Raw genomic sequence first — 18,712 nt, forward strand, 5'->3', positions numbered from 1 at the left:
CACAGGCTGCAGATAATCCAGAACTCTGCAGCCCGTGTCCTCTCCCACACCAAACTCCGTGACCCCATCTCCCCCACTCTCGCCCGACTCCATTGGCCACCTATCCTTCAGAAGATCCAGTTCAAGATCCTGGTCCTCACCTACAAAGCCCTCCATGGCCTCTCCCCACCCTATATCTGCGATCTCCTAACCCCCTACCAACCCGCCCGTTACCTCCGCTCAGCCGGCTCTGGCCTACTCCACTCCCCCCGACCCACCCGTGCCACCATTGGCAGGAGAGCCTTCAGCCACTCTGCCCCCAACCTCTGGAATTCCATCCCCCAATCACTCCACCTCACCCCCTCCTTAGCCTCCTTCAAGTCCCGCCTCAAGACCGTCCTCTTCGACAATGCCATCGGCCATACCCCCTTCCCCTCCCCTCCCTTCTCCGTCCCTGACCCCAGCTCAGGTCTGAAATGCTGTACACTGTCCAGTGCCTTGGGACGTCCTCCTGACGTGAAAGGCGCTATACAAATGCTATCTTGTTGTTGTTGTTATAACTAGATTGTCACATGGACAAGTGCACAGAATCCTGATCGCTGTGTTTGTTGGCGACTGTTATACCCACTGATTGCCAGTCTCACCAGATCAAATTAACAAAGATGTTGTTTCATTCAATGCAACACTGACAGCCAGTACAGGCTGGTCAAATGCCACATCTAGTGCACCTTACATTTTCTGTGAACTCTTTGTTGCTATTAAAGCAGGTAGTTCTCAAGACTGCTCCATAGATTCCTAGTACATCTCTTTGAACGAAGCCTTGAGAATTGCACCATCTGTTTACTTCTCTTTCGTAATAATCGCAACTGTGATAATTGTGATAGCTGAGATGAATCATCAGAAAATGTGCTCTGGGACCGCAGTGACAAACATTTTGCTGTGTGGAAAATCATGGGTTTGGTTTTTTTGAAGATATTGACAGGACCCTTTGGCTTTGAAGCATAGAAAGTTTTTGGACTTAGTGAAGTCCAAGACTTTAGTTAGTCCATGGTTGGAATATTATGTAAGAAATTTGGGCACCCAATCACAGAAAATAATCGCTACATTTGACGTACAGGGAGTAGGTTCTCATGCCTTCAAAATAGTAAGATATACTGTAAAGTGTAGTGACTGTATTTCTACAGCAATGTCCCACAAACAGCCCTGTTTTATCTGGGGAATTGTTGGTCAGGACACTGGGGGAAACTCTGTTCCATTATTGGAGGTGCCTGATGTGAAAGTCACCAATTAAATACAAAGATTACTATAATTATTATATAATCTCATGGATTATTTATGCTGCAGTAATTGATTTCATAACAATCTGCCAAATGAAAAACATGTAAATCTTTGAAATGGAAAGGATTGTTGTGACAATAAAATGGAACGAATGCAGACGAACAGCATGTCAACTTGGTCAAGGCTGGGATTGCTTGCGTGGAAACATCAAGCACATTGCAGCTGCATGTGCTTCTCCCACTTGCAGCCAGATTTCCCATTCCCATCTCACAATGGCCATATTACAGGAAGCTACAGGACAGTGATGGATGGGAACAGCTCGGCATTGCATCTGTTGTGCAATACCATCTGACTCCCTGATGGCTCAGTTGGTGAAGCCACTGACTCATCTGAAACTGAGCCATGCAGACCAGGAAGGCGCAAGTTAGTGCTGAGTTAGCTGATCTCAACTCCAGTAGCAGTTGGGATATTACAAATGGTTTTAGCGCCAGTCGGTTTGGCTGGGGAATAATCTGCTGTGTTTGTACAAATTGATCTCAGAGTCCCATGCTGTAAAGTGCCATATGTGTGTACATGAAGTGAAGTTGGAATGAGGGTTGCTCTGATTCCTTCTCTCACCCGGCACAGCCTGATCTACTCACAGTGGTTCTTATAAACCGTCTCTAAATAGTAATCTTTTCATTATGCCTTTAGAACAACAACATAGAAAATCGAAGAGTGTACTCAAAAAGTTAGTGGCATCGTGAGAAGAAGGGAAAATTTTTGATTTTTTAAAAATTATACGCCCAGAGATAGTGAATACTTGAATATTATTTTAATAAAAAAAACTCTACAGCTTCTTTAAATAAATTGGCCTATAATGTTCCTTGGCGGCTCTCTCTTTAATAAATTAACAGTGGCAGACAGGTTAACATTTGCAGTGGTGAAAATGGGGATGTGGACTGTAAAACCATTCACGTTAATGAAAAATGTCCCATGTACTTAACAGGACAAGCTTCTCTAGCGATCAATAGGGTGACATTTTGGCTTTTAAGAAGCTGTAGTGTTGAAGGAGACAAACATAAGGCCAGAGTGCCTGATGGTCACTTCCATTTTTTCAGACTGTTGCAAATGTTCAAGCAAACACCAGGAGCTTTATGTTGTCCCAGGTGCATGGCCTGCCTCACTTGCCTTTAACAGTGTAAGCCACAGAAATCCCAGGCCATCTTGGGCTGCCCAAGTCATGTGGCATTTCTTTCAGTCTCGACTGCAATCTTTAATATTTCTGCTCACAACTGGAAAGTGAAAATAATTCCACAAGTATTCTGCTATAGCTCCTGCCTGTCCTATGCTTTGGCTCAGTTGCGGGATTCTTGCCTCTGGATCAGAAGGTTATGTGATAAGCCCCATGCTATGATTTTGTCGTAGAGTCTAGGCCAGTGGTTGGCCAACAAAATAAATTTTCTTGATTGAATATTTCTTGAATGTTTGGGGGCATTCACTTCTGGCTCACAGGCCACAGGTTGGCCACCACTGGTCTTGGCTAACATTCCAGTGTAATGCTGACAGACTTCTCTGTTCTCAGAGGTGCCATCCTTCGAATGAGATACAAAACCGAGGTCCCATCTGCTTGCTCAGGTGGACACTAAAGACTCCATGGTGTCTTACCCAATATTCCATCCTTGTTCAAAATTAATCTGAAGAAGGATTAACTTTTGTCAGTCATCGCATTGCTGTTCGTGGGATATTGTTGGTGCAGATCATCTAATAATAATAATAATCCTTGCATTTGATATAGTGTTTTTCATGTCTTCCAGACGTCTCAAAGCGCTTCACAGAATAGACTGTAAAGTGAATTGACTGTATATTTGTGGGTGAAACGTGGCAGCCAATTGAAGTGGATTGAAGTGACCAATTTATTATAGTTTTTTTTCTTGAGGGATTATTATCAGGCGTGTGGAGTAAGGAAACTTGCCCAAGGTTTCGCCCTGCCGGGAATCGAACCCAGGTCTCTCGCTTGCAAAGCGAGTGCTCTAACCACTGAGCTACAGGACATCTGTTGTGCTTGCTATATAAAAACAAAATGTTTAATATCATTGCATTAAGTTCTTTGTGACGTTTGATGGGTTAAAATGCTGTAATGAAATGCACCCCTGTTTTATTTATGTGTTGGCTTTGTAATGGCACTACAGCTTGAAGGGTGAATTTTATCAGGAGCTTTGTTTAAGGGGTATTACTGGCTGGTACATTATTCTGCACACCTTTTTGCTAGCTACACAGAAAAGAACAATGTTCCCCACACGGAGAAGAACATTTCTCCCTCCCCTCCCTTCATCCCCCCTTCCAAATTATCCACATTTCATTGAAAGTCGTATTTGGATGTTGCAGTATCAATAGTGAACTGTAAGGTTTACTATTAAATGCTTTGGTCCAAGAAAATTTGTCTTGTAATGTGCTGTATTGGCTGCAAACCCATTATACAGCCAGAAATCCTGTGAGAAGTGGAGTAAATTAAATCTAGTTAAAACCACTTATTGGGATGTGCTTAATGCTGGGTTGGGAAGGGATTTTTTTTTACTTGGGACAATTTCTCAAGAACCAATTGATTGCCGGTGTATTTAAATTAGTATTGATGGATGTTACTTAACGGGGATGATATGAATCAGTGGCAGCCTGAGGCTTCCAGGGGCCCTGTGCCAAAGGTTAATTGGAGGAGGGGGAGTGGGGAGAAATGGTGCCCCATCTGAAATTATACTGGTTTGGGTCTAAAAAGCCTACAAATACTTCCCAAGTCCAGGGAGAGAAACACTAGGGTTTTGTATTATTATCGTTGTTTTGCAAATTATATTGAAATGCATTTATTGGAGGGAGGTCGTTTGAATTGTTGTAGCTTTTCAGGTTACTTAGCCAGATTTCAATTTGGTAAAGTATTTCTGCAATGAGATGCAGTTTTCTAGTACGGGGTTACTTCAGAGACTGGGGACTATGCTTCCAGTGGCCGCCTTTACCAGTGTGTCCGCCAAGAAATAAGCAATGAAGGGATTTACCCATAAGCAAGGTTGGCTCTGAGTGTGGTTTATAGGACAAGGATCCTTTCGCACTCTGACTCCCCAATTAACAGGCTTCAGCTGTACAAAGCTTCACTGCCCCATGGATTTCATATACAGTGTTACATTAAGAAATATGTTGTCCACCACAGAATAAGAGTGATGAGAATAGGTTGTATGTTTGTTTAATTGATGAGCCTGTGCTCCTACAATATAAAATCCAGCTTCATTTTAAACTGATCTCTCTTACACCACTTCTCAAGTAGTTCACAATTGATCCATCTCAATAGGCTATCAGCTGAAGGACTGATTCACTTATAAAGAGTAAAATGAAGACGAAAAGCCAAAAAACACACAACTATGATATGCAGCATACATCAAAGGCAATGTTTCCATATGTTACAGTCGTTTTAATAGAGTAGAGAATGAAACAAAAAAAAATTGTTGGTTTCTCAAGTAGAGAAATAGGGTGCAGTATCCTGTGCCGTGATTGGTTTTTAAAGCTGTTTGTTTCTCTTCTGAGTGACAGGCCCTATTGATTTCTGAGTGCTCTGCCGTCAGCAGTGCTCAGCCGCACAGTAGCCATGTGTCGAGGTCAGAGTGAGCTGGGGGGTTCAGTCAGGCAGCCACCAGCAAGCCCAGAGTGAAGCCTACTGACAGAAAATCAATTGTGTCATAAGTGGGAAGCATCAGAATGTTCCTTTCACTCCCCGCACCCCCCCCACCCCATGCGACCAGGGTCCATCAGGCTGTCTGCACAAGGCTGAGCATTGGAAGCTGAGGTTAGGGAACTGTCAAGTCAGTCTAGGTGAAAAGGATTCAAAAAAGCCACTTAACCTACCAAATCTTCTTGGTAGCACTTGCGCACCCAGGCAGCCTATGTGACGGGATTAATATTCCCCGTTTACTCTGGCAGCATTAGAAAGGGAGTCTGCAGAATGTGCCAAAAGGAAAAGTGGATTCAATTGTTTGCATGAAAAATACGATAGAATCCCTAATGACCTGGCTGATAAAAGCACTTGGAGAGGAACAGTGCCACGCAGTTCAGGAAGGTCCCAGCTTTGATTCTCAGTCTGTACTTGTGAACAAAAGATCACTGGTGTGCACAATAGTGATGAGCATCTGCTAGACCTCAAAGAGTGGTTAGAATCCTTCATAAAAATCCTGTCAACTTGTTGATTTTCATTTGAATATTTTTTTAAATAACAAACAGTGACAAGATCTTCCGAGGAGCGAGCTGAAAGGAGTCACTCAGTCTTTACAGTGTATAAAACCTTAGACAACGTTAATCCAGGCATTAACCGAGGAAGCTGGATGAAAGGGGTTACTGAACCCCGACACTTATGTTAATTCAATTTCCTCCCACTCATTAACTCCACCCAACCAGCTCCCTGTATTTTTGATTATATCTGCTTTAATTGTAGTGAATAATCTCTTATTTTACACTTTATCAAACGTCTTCTGAAAAGCCGTGTAAACTTGATCCATCATTCCTCCTGTACCCATCAGCTCAATGGTTCTGTTAAAATACTCCATTAAGTTAGTCAGATATAATTGGCATTGCACAATGCCATGTTGACTCTCTCAGATCAATTCATATTCATCCAGAAGCTCAGTTACTGTTATTCTCAGTAACTACATCTCCGACGTCCCCACTTCCCAATCCACCACCCGGCGCCTCCGCTCGACTGGCACCGGCCTCGTGCTGGTCCCTCGCACCCTCCGCTACACCTGCTCAGAGTCAGGCTCCGCCACTGTTAAGCGCTCTGAGGGCACTATATAAGTGCAAGTTGTTGTTGTTATTGTAACTCCACCCGACCAGCAAGTACTGCTAACTGTAACTGCTGATGTTAATCCAGCTCCCTTCACCATTAGTCTCAGGAACTCCTCCCAATGAGTTCCCCAATGATGTCGTTAACACTTGTAATCCATTCATTAGAAATAGACAAAGGAAAGGATGAATGAGTGCTAAAAATATCTGCCTTTTTTTAATGTTTTTTTAAGACAAGCACATTTGTTGAGATTCGGTTTCAAAATGTTTATTTTTAGTTTTTTCTAAGACTAAATGTATTATTTAAGAAAATGCATTTGTGGTTAGTAAGATGCTATGATAGCAGTCTTGAGAAGCAATGTCAATTTGATGTTTTTTTCAACCAACACAAAATTATTTGGTCCATTAACTCATATCTTCCAAAATGATATTTTAAGGTTGATGTTCTCAAATGGAAAGTAAGAGTAAGGGATATGAAGAACAATTTTCGTGTGCAGTTTTTAATTGGTTGAACGATTTGAATCTAGTTATGTGTTTTTCAATGTAGTCCATCTGCCTGTTTGTAAACAATTGCTGACTGAGCCTTTCTGTGGTCTAACATCGGGTGATTGCCTAAAATAACACTCTTTCCACCGTATCTTTTATAATGGGAAGGATCACAAATATTGTTTGTTTTAGCTTGTGATAGAGCCCTCTGTCAAGTGCTATAGATTATAGTCTATATGTTGTACTTTTGTATGGGACCTGGCAGTGCAATATTTACATATGCCACCTATTGTTCTCATCATTCCTTACTTCTCTCTCCTCTCATGAATACATGCACTTGTGCTGAGATCTGCTTCAATGAGAGCAGGACAGCTTCCAATATCTCACATAAGTTCTTCATGTGTGATCTTGCAGTACTGGGGGATGTGCACGTTATCAGACATGCCGTTCTTCGGATAAGACATTAAGACAATGTTGCATCTACCTTTTCTGGTAGCTCAGGTGGATATTAAATCCCGCAGCCATAGAAAAGAAAAACAGGGAATTCTTTTGATCCTGGTCTTTACTCTTCCCTCATTCCAGATTCGCCAAAATAACACATTGGTGAATTAGTAGTACATCTCATTGCTATTAATGGGGTGTTGCTGATGCAGATTAGCTGCAATGTTTGCATGTAATTACTGCACTTGAAATCAATTCATTGTGTGAAGCACTTTGGGATAATAATAATAATCCTTCCATTTGATAGAGCATCTTAACATGTCATTGAGAGACATCTAAAAAAAATCATTTCCTAGTAGAAAAAACTTGGCAGCCAATTTGCACACAGCAATATCCCCCAAAAGCAATGAAGTGAATGACCAATTTTACCTGGACAGGGGATGTTTTGATATAAACTACTACATCAAATGCAAGGATTATTTATTATGTTACACGGTGAGTTTAAGCAGCTTCTTTGACTGTGGTGGACAGGGGGCATCATAGCTAACCCTTGCTCTGTCCTAACTCAACTTCCATGTGCAGCCTCTTTCCAAGAGGGATAAGTGCATAGGAAGAGAATGATTTATCCTTCTATGGCCCAAGGGCACAAATACAGATTTAGCTGATCCCCTCCCTCCAACCTCCCCACTCCCACCTTCGCTAAGATCAGCTAACTCAGCACATTGCATTTCCTTTTAACTAAACAACAACTGAACATTTTTATCTACCTGTCTCCTTGAGATTGATAGGATGCAGCATATGTCAGAAATACATGATAAAAAGGAATATATAATTGATGATTTTTAACTAACTGCAGCCATAAAAATTGGGAAGGTGACATACATGAGCATGTTACAAATACAACCACAGAAGCTATCAAATCGAGCCAAGGCTGCCTCACACTCAACATTCACAGTAAAGAAAAACGATTATTATTTCCAATACACAAGCTTTCTGATAATCTCTGCTCAGTAACTGCTTTCTGCATTAAGATCTTTTAGCCCAGGAAATACATTAATTGCAAGCTGAACTCAAGTTACATACATGCACATTGGGGTTCACATGTTGCTGACTTCTTGGGGTAGCTGTTTCTAATATTGTGTTTAGATTTTAGTCAAAGTATAAAAGCTCTTTGCAAAGAAAAAAGCACTTTAGCTATTCAACATGTTCTAATTTTTCTGAACACATTTCATCTTGAGTAATTTGATTTCAGGCATGGGGAGGATGTGGCGTATACAGTTTAATTTTCTACTCTCCAGAAAGGCACTGACTTTTGGACTGGAGTGCGGTACCTCATGTAAATGTGTGTGAGCCTAGATTGTGAGTAACAGCAAACTAGAAGAGATCATCACCCAATCCAGTCTTTACCTTAGACTCACACATATTGACTTCCCAGCAGAACCAATTGAACTGACACCAAGAGGAGGAGCCCTGAGCATCATTTTGTAATTGATTAAGTAATTCACTCAGGATTTAGTTAGAAGGGACAAGAAAACTGATAAAATTAAAATAGTTCATATATTAATTATAATTAAATGAATGGCAGGAGTTGGTTTTCACCCCCAATTAATGTTTTAAACCCCATTGAGTAAAGAATCTCCATAGGAAAAAAGAATATGAATAAAATAGCTCCCAATGGCTCAGTTGGTGAACACACAAATGCACAGTCTGGCATTGTGTACTAAGCTATGCAGACGCAGGAAGGCTCCACTGGATCCAAGCTGGGCAGTGCTGAAGGCACTGCAATTGGTTTCAGTGTTACTGATGGCACTAGGGACACTACAATTGGCCTTAGACTAGATATTCTTACACCTGATTGTGTCAAGATGTGGACATTATTGTTATTATGGGTATGTTAAGGGCTTGAAACTGGGAGAAAGAAAGATATGCTTTGCTGATGGTTGCTGTCAGAGATAGACAACAGGAGAAGGCTTGATCCTTTGTGTGCCTACGGTATTCTGCTGCACTTGTAAATGCTTTAACAAATAAAATGACACCAAGTTTCCTCATTTAAATTGGTAATGGTACTCACAAACCCCAGGGTCTTGAAACCTGAGGAGATATTTCTGTGTGTGTGTTTTTAATCCCGACAAGTAAACATTCTACCTTTTTTTAATAAAAAAATTTAAAATGTTTTTATTAAATTGGCACAAGTATCAGCTACCTCATATGTTCCCCCAGGTGACTGTTGTCGCTATGGCAATTTCCGGCATTAATGAAGGAAACCTAATTAGCAAAGGACCAGTTGATTGGTCTGCTGGTATAATTAACTCAGGTAATGCTAATTAATTCCTATGAAACCAACACTTCATGGAAAATAAGGAGCAGCGTATGGTGGTGCTTTTTGGACCGTGACATATCAAGGAATGTTTTCTCTGAAGGGCGTTTAATGTAGTTTGGGAGGTTACTCAAATGACTGGCACACAATGAGAACAGTTGTAGAGGGTTTCTTTGCAACTACAAAATAAAACAGTCACTACATTGAACAATAATTACCTTAAAAGGCATTTTGACATAAAAGACAAAATGAAAATACAAGTTCTTCTTTCTTATATTTGTTGGCCTGGCCTTTCATCACCTTGTTCTCAGGATCATTTCATATGCTTCACTTGGAAGATCCCTGGAACTGAATTTATCCTGCCACGCTCAATCAAGCATTGAAAAGAATATATCTCTCAGGTGTAATGACTGGCAAAGAGCAAGCCTCACTTTGTACCATTTAAATGTATTTGCTGAACTCTTTTGATGACTCATTCAGTTTATCCAGTTGTAGCAGAGCCTTGTAGACCAGGTATGACCCAGGTACAATGCAGTTGATCTCAGCTGGGATGACACTAAGGCCACTACAATTGGCCTCAGTGTCCAGGGGTAGAAAGAGAAATGTCACCCAGATTGGCTTTTCCTGATCACTATCCAACAACCCTTAGCTGGAGGTGCCAATAGTATGACTGTAGATGAATAATCTGCACCAAAGTAGAAGGAAATATGTCTTCTCAGAACCCACAGCTTCTGTTCTCTTCCTATTGGTGACACATTGGCCAGTGGCAGAGGATGGAACAGTCCATGCATGTTAATCCTAACTATCGCAGGGTAAGAAACAGCACAACAGTTTGAAACCTCTTGTATTTGCATCCAACTCTGCTACCTTTCATTGACTCTCTTTTCCAATTTTGCAGTTTGCTCCTACTGGCAGTATATTTATATTTTACTGTAGTTTAAGACCATTCTACTAGTCTCATTGATGACTTATATATTGAATCATTTGCCTTGAGAGGAGTGAATATTGTTCTTGATATGTCAGTTTCACTTGCCATTGTTTACCTTACAGTCCTTTAGAATAACTGATGTGAAATGTTCTTTCATCCACCAAAACAACCTTCGTATCCATAACTAACCATCTCTCTTCATTTATTGATGCTTCGCTTATTCTTTCCGACTGTTTGTGCTTTTTTGCTTATTGCAGTCTTTTATTTTCTATCAGTCTCTTTGTTTCTATCCAGGTACAAATCCAAATGTGCTCATCATTTCTTCTCTTTCATCTGTCTTATCATTTTCCTTTTGGGATGTGCAATTTTTTGTTGCCAAAGTCCTCTCCTGGAGGAATTGACCTTTCCTTGGCAACCTTTGACAAGACTATCACTCTCCATGAGTGATCCTAGACAGTGAGTGTCATCAGGTTAATATGATGATGGGGACGATGGGGAGAAAGGAGAGCTGGGAGGAGACATCAGAGTTGGACTCGATCTTGTTCTCTATTTTTTTGGGGTCATTTTCAATAGGTCTATGTTCCCACCAGACGTGAAAGGCAAAACAGATCAGTCAGGATCCTTGATCCTGATCAATGTCCAATGACCCCTGGCAGAAAGACATATATGTTGATATCGGGTGAGGACTTATCGAGTTTAGCTGTCATGCTACACCACCACAACCCCCATTACCAAATGTGTTGCTGACTCTCACTGTCTGAACTCACAAATGAAAAGTAGCCACTTGGGTATGCAGCTGATCTGGAAGTAAAATGTACAATGACCCTAACACCACAGCATAGACCGTTTAGGCTGAGAACTGCAAATGGTGCCCATTGGAAGATAATGGAGAGTAAGGATTGAGGGGGAAAACGTCTGTACAATGGTTTCCCTTATGAGAATAGGGCAGAATTTGAACTCAGGCAATGTGTCCAGTTGTTCCTCCAGCTGTTTACGGTTCACCCTGACCTGCATCAGATCTCCTCCAGGCAGACTTCAAACATTCAGCTCCAGTCTGATTCAAAATAACTCTCATATCTAACAAAGTCACTGCAACCTTACAAATACCAAAGAGTTTGCCAGTTGACCACCCCAGATGTTTCAGAAAGGATCCAGGTCAGGAAGGGAATGTAATTCAGGTGACAATGCCTAACAAAATCCCGATGTGATGGGAGAGGGGAAGGCTATTCTGCCCACGCTTTTTGGAGAGTTGAAATTTATACGTACCTCATAATGGGTTGTTCAAATACAGTACTGCCCTTAGCAAATGGAATAAAATAACAACTTTCATTCCTATAGCCTCATTTACACAAAGGAACATCCAAAAGTACTTAATAAGTAGAGTGATGGGCACCAAGGAAGGAATTTAGAGGAAACCATAGGCATTGTGGAAGACGTACGTATATGTCCTTTGGTGGCTGGGTTGAAAAGCAGGGAAAGAGATAGCATGGCTTATGATTTTGGGAGTTTCAGATGGTGTGGGCTGAAGGCCCAACTTCTGAAGTGTGGAGCGAAGGGAATGGGACACAAGCAGCAAGGCCCCAAACCTGAGTTAGAAGAATTTTTTATGAAGGCAATTTAATTTTTTTTATATATTAACAACAACAAACTAAATTTGTATAGCGTCTTTCACGTTGGGAAGATATTCTGAAGCGCTGAACAATTAATGTACGGGGGTAAATGTGATATGACATGATATGTCATATCATAGTCCATCCCTCCATAATGCTAAAAAGAATAAAAATTGTGTCTGATTAATCTATTTTTCCGCTATATTTGAAAGTCCCAGCATGCAAGACAGTATTTAAAACAACAATGCCATGTAAAGATTGACAACATCATTGTCTTTGAAAAAACTAGCTTGGACATAACAACCGACTCTGTGAAGCCATCTCTTAAAAGGCTGGATTGTGATAAAGGGACGTGTATAGTTCTGATGACTTAGAGTAGTGTTGGAGTATACATTAATCTGAAACAAAGGAACCAAAGTCTCTTTAAAGTGGAGGAGAAAAAAAGGTTGGAAGTGCTTTCTGAATCTGTTGTTCACTAGAAAATGCTCTTTGCTAAATGCAAAAGTGGGGGGCTGGTGGCATGAATAAAGTTAGCTGATGCTCATATTATTTAATGGGGGAGAACAGCTGAGTCTGAAAGGCAGCCTGTCACAGCACGTCAAACTGACATTTCATGACATTAATTAGTTCGGACAATTTTTACCCGTTGTGAACTAAGCGACTGCGGAAAGTGTAGCATCTTTCAAGAGAGTAGCAGGTAATCGATAGCTCGAGACAGGCAGCCAGCACACTCCCCATTACACTGGGATGAGGGCTCAGCAGCAGGGATACTGTCTGCCTCAGTCAAGGAGACAGAGTAGAAATCGGTATGTGAGTGTACGTGTGTACATATAATACTATATATTGGAGTGTGAAGCTGGGTGTTTTTGTCTCTACCTAGGAATATTAAAGTGGAGCCCCATTATAACACAGTGTTGGGATCCATTAAATCCCAATTGGTGTTATAACAGGGCATGATCGTTGATCAGCTCTTCTGCATTTACTGGATCTACACAGAGCTATCTACTTCGCTTATAAAGCCAGTGAGCTGACAAACACCAAAACAATCCAGGTATTTTGAAACGAAATATCCTGCGTGCACTTTGGATTTTTTGGTAAATAAATGTCAGGATCCCTACCCCAACTGTGCTATAAATGAATTTGCATTATAATGGAGTGGGTTATAAGAGGTTTCTACTGTATCTATAATTCAGTATCTACAGAAACTTTCATACTGTGTAAAACTAGAACTTGTTGGAAATCTATAGCCGGTCGATCTGTAGCTGGAAGAGAAAGAGAAAAGTAGGTTAATGTTTCGGGTGTGGCTCCACATCAGAATTGTCTGTGTGTCTCTCCAGCTCTGAAATGCCATCTGTTTCTATCTCTTTCTCTCTATCCCTTTCTCTCTTTCTCTCGATTTCTCTTTATTCTGATCTCCATCCTTTACTTTATCTTTTTCTATCTTCATGTCTTTATTCCTCTAGTATATCTCTATTTCTCTCCTTCCCTTAGTTCTCTCTCTCTCTCTCTCTCTCTTGCTCTCGCATCCCTCGGTATCCAGTTGCTCTATGAAGAGCTGAGAGAAACAAGAGGATTTCCCAATCAATTTTTATGACAAAATTGGTTGGAGCTACAGGAAAAAAGTCAATGCAGATTCTGAGAACTAGATCAGTTGTAAATGGAGAGCACTGGGCAGCAGCTCCCTTCATCAATCAAACTAAGAGAAAGCATGAGCCACCTTGTGATCAAACATTTTAGTGTACGTGAGGCGCATTACCGCTCAGAATCCCTCCTCCCTCTAAGTCTTTCAGTGCCAATTTATCCCCTTCTCGAAAAGCACTGACTTTGCTCAGGTGGCCATCCCTCGTTGTTCCTGAATGGTGAGCATCAGTCAGCTATTCTTGCATTCGAAGCATCACAGTACATTCTGTACAAACACACACACTTCCCAATAGGCATCACTAGGTCAAAAGTTAGCTGGAGCTGGAACCCTGGTTCACTGTCCCCCTGGCTGGCCAAGTGCAGCCCCATGGGTGATAGGCTAATTGTAGGGCTCCAACCACTGCCTACAACCTCCAGCTGAGATTAGATAATACAGCACAGAAGCTGCGGCCTTCTGCTCTATATATTAACTGTTTCCACACTGAGGAACCTTTACTGACTCAACCACTGGTGGAGATAACTGTAATTCTACATACACAATTTAATTCTACCACCCCCTGTCTAAGTTCCATTAGAGAACTTTAGTGCAAGTTGTAGTATTGAATCATACACAACGGGAAAGGATTATGTTCGATCCCTCCTCTTTGGACTTTAGGTCATGTCAGACAGGACAGTGATAAATGTTTCTTGGCTAGAGTGGGGTGGGGGGAGGGATCCACTCGGGCTCCTGCTCCTGATTGTACCAGTGATACAGCTGTGAATTTCAAGGTGAGGACACAATTGAGTTTGGCTGAGATGCCATCCTCAGACCTGCTCACACATTGTCTGGGCCGACTACTGAGGAATGAGCACTCGGCCACGATGCCAGAAAGTCACCTGTGGAATTGTACCTCAGTGTGAGTCAGTACCTTAGGAGACTCGGTGGGGAGAAGGGGAGAAAAAGCACAGAAACCATCGGGAAATGGGGGGCAGAGGAGCTACTTATATCAATCAATCAGTGGATCTAGATGAAAGTAAGAAAAAAAAATGACTGAGAGACAGCGTATAATATAGGTAGGAAGCAGGTTTGAATCTAAACAGACAATTTGCTTTGGTGCCAACAATGGGTTAATCCCTGTCGCTGTTTTATTTAAGACTTGTCTAATGCAGGTCTACCTGAAGTAATGTCCAGACTGACAGGGGAGATGTGAAAGTTTGTTGGTGAAGCATTGTAGAGCAGAACATTCTTGAGGGACCGGGGGATTTGTCTGTCCTACTGAATAATTATTGATGCTGAACCACAAGGCTGCAGAATGGACTCTTTGTGCAGGCTACCAGCTGATGTCATATTCCAAGCCTCACAACTATCGAATTGTCTTGAATTCTTCCCTCTTCAAAACAAAACAGGCCAATATGTATTTTATTTACCCCGTTCGAATGAGTTAGGGTGTTTGAGCACCATTACAGTACAAATTACCATATTAAAACCCAGTGACGGCAGTCATTGTAGTGCTCTGTACAATTTATTTCCTCATTAGAATACTGCCTTTGGGCGAGTCTAATTGGTACAAAAATACTCTTCCCTCTGTACTACTTACAGTGTCCTCTTTGAACCACGAGAGAAACCTGCAGAGGGAAATATAATCCAAATAGCGACAGAGTTTTTGTGGATTTTTTAAAATTCATATAACTTTGAATTAATAAACACAGTGTAACAATATTGAAAATAATTTGGGTGGGAGTCCGGCATTTTATGTTTTAATAGGGTAAATACTCCCACCCATTAGGTCTGAAAAAATGTCTGGAAAGCAGATTAATAATATTAATGAAACATTGCACCTGCCACCTGGGACCAGTAGGGATTTTTTTTTACATCATTGCTTTTGTGATGTGATTTGAAGAGATCCTAGGAGCACCTCAATGACCGAATGGATCAAGGCACCATCCATTGTAGCAATGAGCCATACAGACAGACTGGAAGGCCATAGGTTTGAATCCCAGTCTAAAACTTAGATGGGATCTCATTTGGTCTCAGCATTTGGCTACGGAAAGGAAATATCAGCTCCTGATCTTCATCTGGTGACTCCTGCTGGAAGGTACATGTGTGTGGACATCTGGTGAAGGAAGGATCAGACTTGGCTGTGATTCCCCGCCTCCCCTCCCAAAAAAAAACACACCACCATGCCTGAATAATATGCCAACACTCGCTCAATTGTGTAGAACGGCCATTTGGGTGAGATACCAAAGTCATGCCGCAATATGTTTCGTCTGCATCTAGGGAAGATAGTCATAATCTCAGCAATGATCAGATAAATTAGGAATATTGTGGCAAGTTAACATACTGTTTGAAAGCACAAATCCTATTGGATTTTGCTAATCTTTAATCACAATAATGTGCTGATTTGCTATAACTGTAAATTTGTTATTTGTGGAATTTAAACTGNAAAAAACCCATAGCCATTGTTAGATGCATGTCAGAAAATGGCACATCAGCACAATGATTCGGGACTGTGGTGTGTTTTAATTTAAGGATAATGAGCAAGCAGACGTCCATTAATTGCTAAAATAATTCACATTGATGCTGAAGTAACTTGTGATGTATTTTAATCACCAGTTAATAGGAACATTATAAAAAGCAATGTCCTGCTTTTGTGTGAGTTTTTGTTTTAATTTCAAACTTTCCTTAGTCTGACAATTTGAATAAAGAACTTGCAATTTTATGGTGCCTATAATATATGCCTCTCTCCATTTTTTTTGTACAATGGCACAAGCTCACTGACACTACAACAAAGCATTAAGCTGATGATAATAGGACATAAAAGGACAGGTTCAGGAGTTTGAAGGGCATATTTAAGACAGAAACCGGGAAATATTTATTTTCAGAGAAGGTAAACAGCTGCAGGATTGGGTTAGCAGGAAGGATGGTTAAGGCCTGGTCACTGGACTCATTTAAGGAACAGCTTGATGCTGTGACATGAAGATTGGAGGAGGATATTCCGGAAGGACAAGAACAAATGAGCTGAAGGGCTCTATTCATCCACCCTCAGGCTTAAGGCAATATATACAAATAATAGTAATAGGTTTTGTGTAACAGAATAACATATAGTCAGGGCTGGCTTGCCAGGTGTGACTGAACTGCATTGTGTGAGCTACAGAGTACATGTTATGAAAAGACTACAATAGGAAATGGAGATTAATTGAAAAGGACCATCCTCACAGCATCATGCATGAACTTTCTGGAACGATATAAGGATCTTGATTTTCCCTTCCCTAAAGAAAAGAGTTTAGCCAATGTTATAGTTATAGCTGTGCTATAGTTCCGTTACATTGCTTGCTTAGAGCAACCATTTTTGTGACAGTGGTCTGAGAGCTTCCAGGGTACCATTTTTGCAACTGTTGATGACCCTTGTGCAAAAGAATATTTGTTGGTATCTAGCCTTGTCCTATATGCTGACCCCCGTGCCCTTGTGTCCTACTGCCTTGGCAGATCTGACAGCATTATTTGGGGGTTTTCTCTGCCTCGTCTTACGCATCCTATAACCAGAAACCTTTAGAAGTGAAACGTGTGACAGGAGTGAATAACTGGAAGATGAAACAAATTTTTTTTAAAAGAAATGCCTGAACTGAGGTAGGTATAGAAGTAGAACTTACACTTCCCTCGAAGATCATCCCGTCTGTTCAAACAAAGCTAGATCTTACAGCTGTTGTGTTATTGCTTGTTTCCATGTTTCGTCGGCACTGTTCCACAGAGCTGTTAACATCTCTTTACAAAGACATGTTAAGTGTTCCCAGTTGTGACAGGTTCCTACCGATGTTGATGGTAATGTGGGAGTTTTGTAAAGTCGCTTGATAAGAGACTCTTGCAACAGCTTGAGGGGTGGTGTCAGTTAAGAACAGCATAAATATCATTGGCAGCATCAAAATAAATCAATAACAGAAGCACATTTTTGTGCATTGTATACTGTGCTTGTAATTGTACTGGTTGCTCTGTGTCGATATTATAATTTGTCATCAATGATATTATTTTATACTGGAACATACTCCTCAAGATGCTCTCTTTGATGGTTTAGAGATTATACCAAGTAAATGAACCATGTGGTAAGTAGCATATAACCCAGATTGTTGGTTTGACCTCTGGTTTATGCTGAGTTAGCTGGTCTCAGGTGGAACAAACATTGGGGTGCTCCAACAAGCCTCAGCGTCCCATGATTTATGCAATTTGCCAAGGTTTGTACCCAGTGGAAAATATGTGTGTGTGAGTGAGGACAGAGTTGGACTTAGTGGGGAATTCTCCATGTTCAAATAATGCACTGCCATTCATTATTTAGGTACAAATCACTGCCTGTGGGATTTACAAAACTCCCACATTACTATCAGTACAACTTTATAACATGTGCTACTTTACATTGGAAAAATCACTTGAAACTCAAGCTTATTTGCAAAATAAAGTTTTTGCCAATTTGCTTCACCTCTTCCTTCTCTCCTGAAGGCACTGTCTTATTGTTGATTAATATGGTTAAACTGTGCTGGACATCTTCCGATCCCTTGCCCATGCAATCATTCTTCAGGTGTGAGCTTCGATAGTGAGTAGCTAAAACATATTTGACCATTCAGAACAGTAAAATAGAGCCTAGTCTTGCCCTCACTCAATGTCTACACTCACTCACCTTTCCAGCATGGATCGCTGCTCAGGAGTGGACACTGACTAATTTTCAATTTTCTCCTTCGTAGCCCAGGGAGGCTGAATCGCACTACTATTGTTGCCCCCCAAATGAGATCAGCTAATGCAGCACATTCTGTATTGCTGGGACCCTAACAGTCTTAAAGGAAATGGTAGAGAATTGCAGTATAATAAGGCAGTCAGTAGGGAATGACGTGAGGAGATCAGGTTGCCTTGCCTGCCCTGATGTTAATTAGCACAATTGCTACGGGTGACCAGAAAGGCCGAGGGAATGCTGGAAAAGGAAGGTAGAGTAAAAGTGAGCTATTATGATGTAGACATTGTTAGCCTGTGGTCTGTGTGTGTTTGTGTGTGTGTTTATGTGTAATGCGTGCATACAAAAAAATTGTCACTCAATTATTTTAGGGATTCTCTTCGTGGCTGTTTGTGGAGTCTTTATGTATGCAAATGGATGCCAGATTTCCCTACAAAAAAGGTCACTATATTTGTTTGTGAGTTTATATATATATATATATATACACATACATAATAATATTTGCATTTGATATAGCGCCTTATCACGTCTTGAAGACATC

At 41.0% G+C, this 18,712-nt stretch overlaps 1 protein-coding gene and 1 non-coding gene across 7 annotated transcripts in view; one reads left to right on the forward strand and one right to left on the reverse strand.

Moving 5' to 3' along the window:
• Nucleotides 1–18,712, forward strand: part of ebf1a (EBF transcription factor 1a) — a 265,989-nt gene that overhangs the window by 72,031 nt on the left and 175,246 nt on the right. The window lies entirely within an intron of this gene.
• trnaa-ugc lies at nt 3,220–3,291 on the reverse strand. Its single transcript has one exon. It is a non-coding gene; the product is annotated as a tRNA-Ala (tRNA).

Source organism: Callorhinchus milii, unplaced genomic scaffold, assembly GCF_018977255.1.
Source record: "Callorhinchus milii isolate IMCB2004 unplaced genomic scaffold, IMCB_Cmil_1.0 Scaffold13, whole genome shotgun sequence".
Taxonomy (NCBI): Eukaryota; Metazoa; Chordata; class Chondrichthyes; order Chimaeriformes; family Callorhinchidae; genus Callorhinchus; species Callorhinchus milii.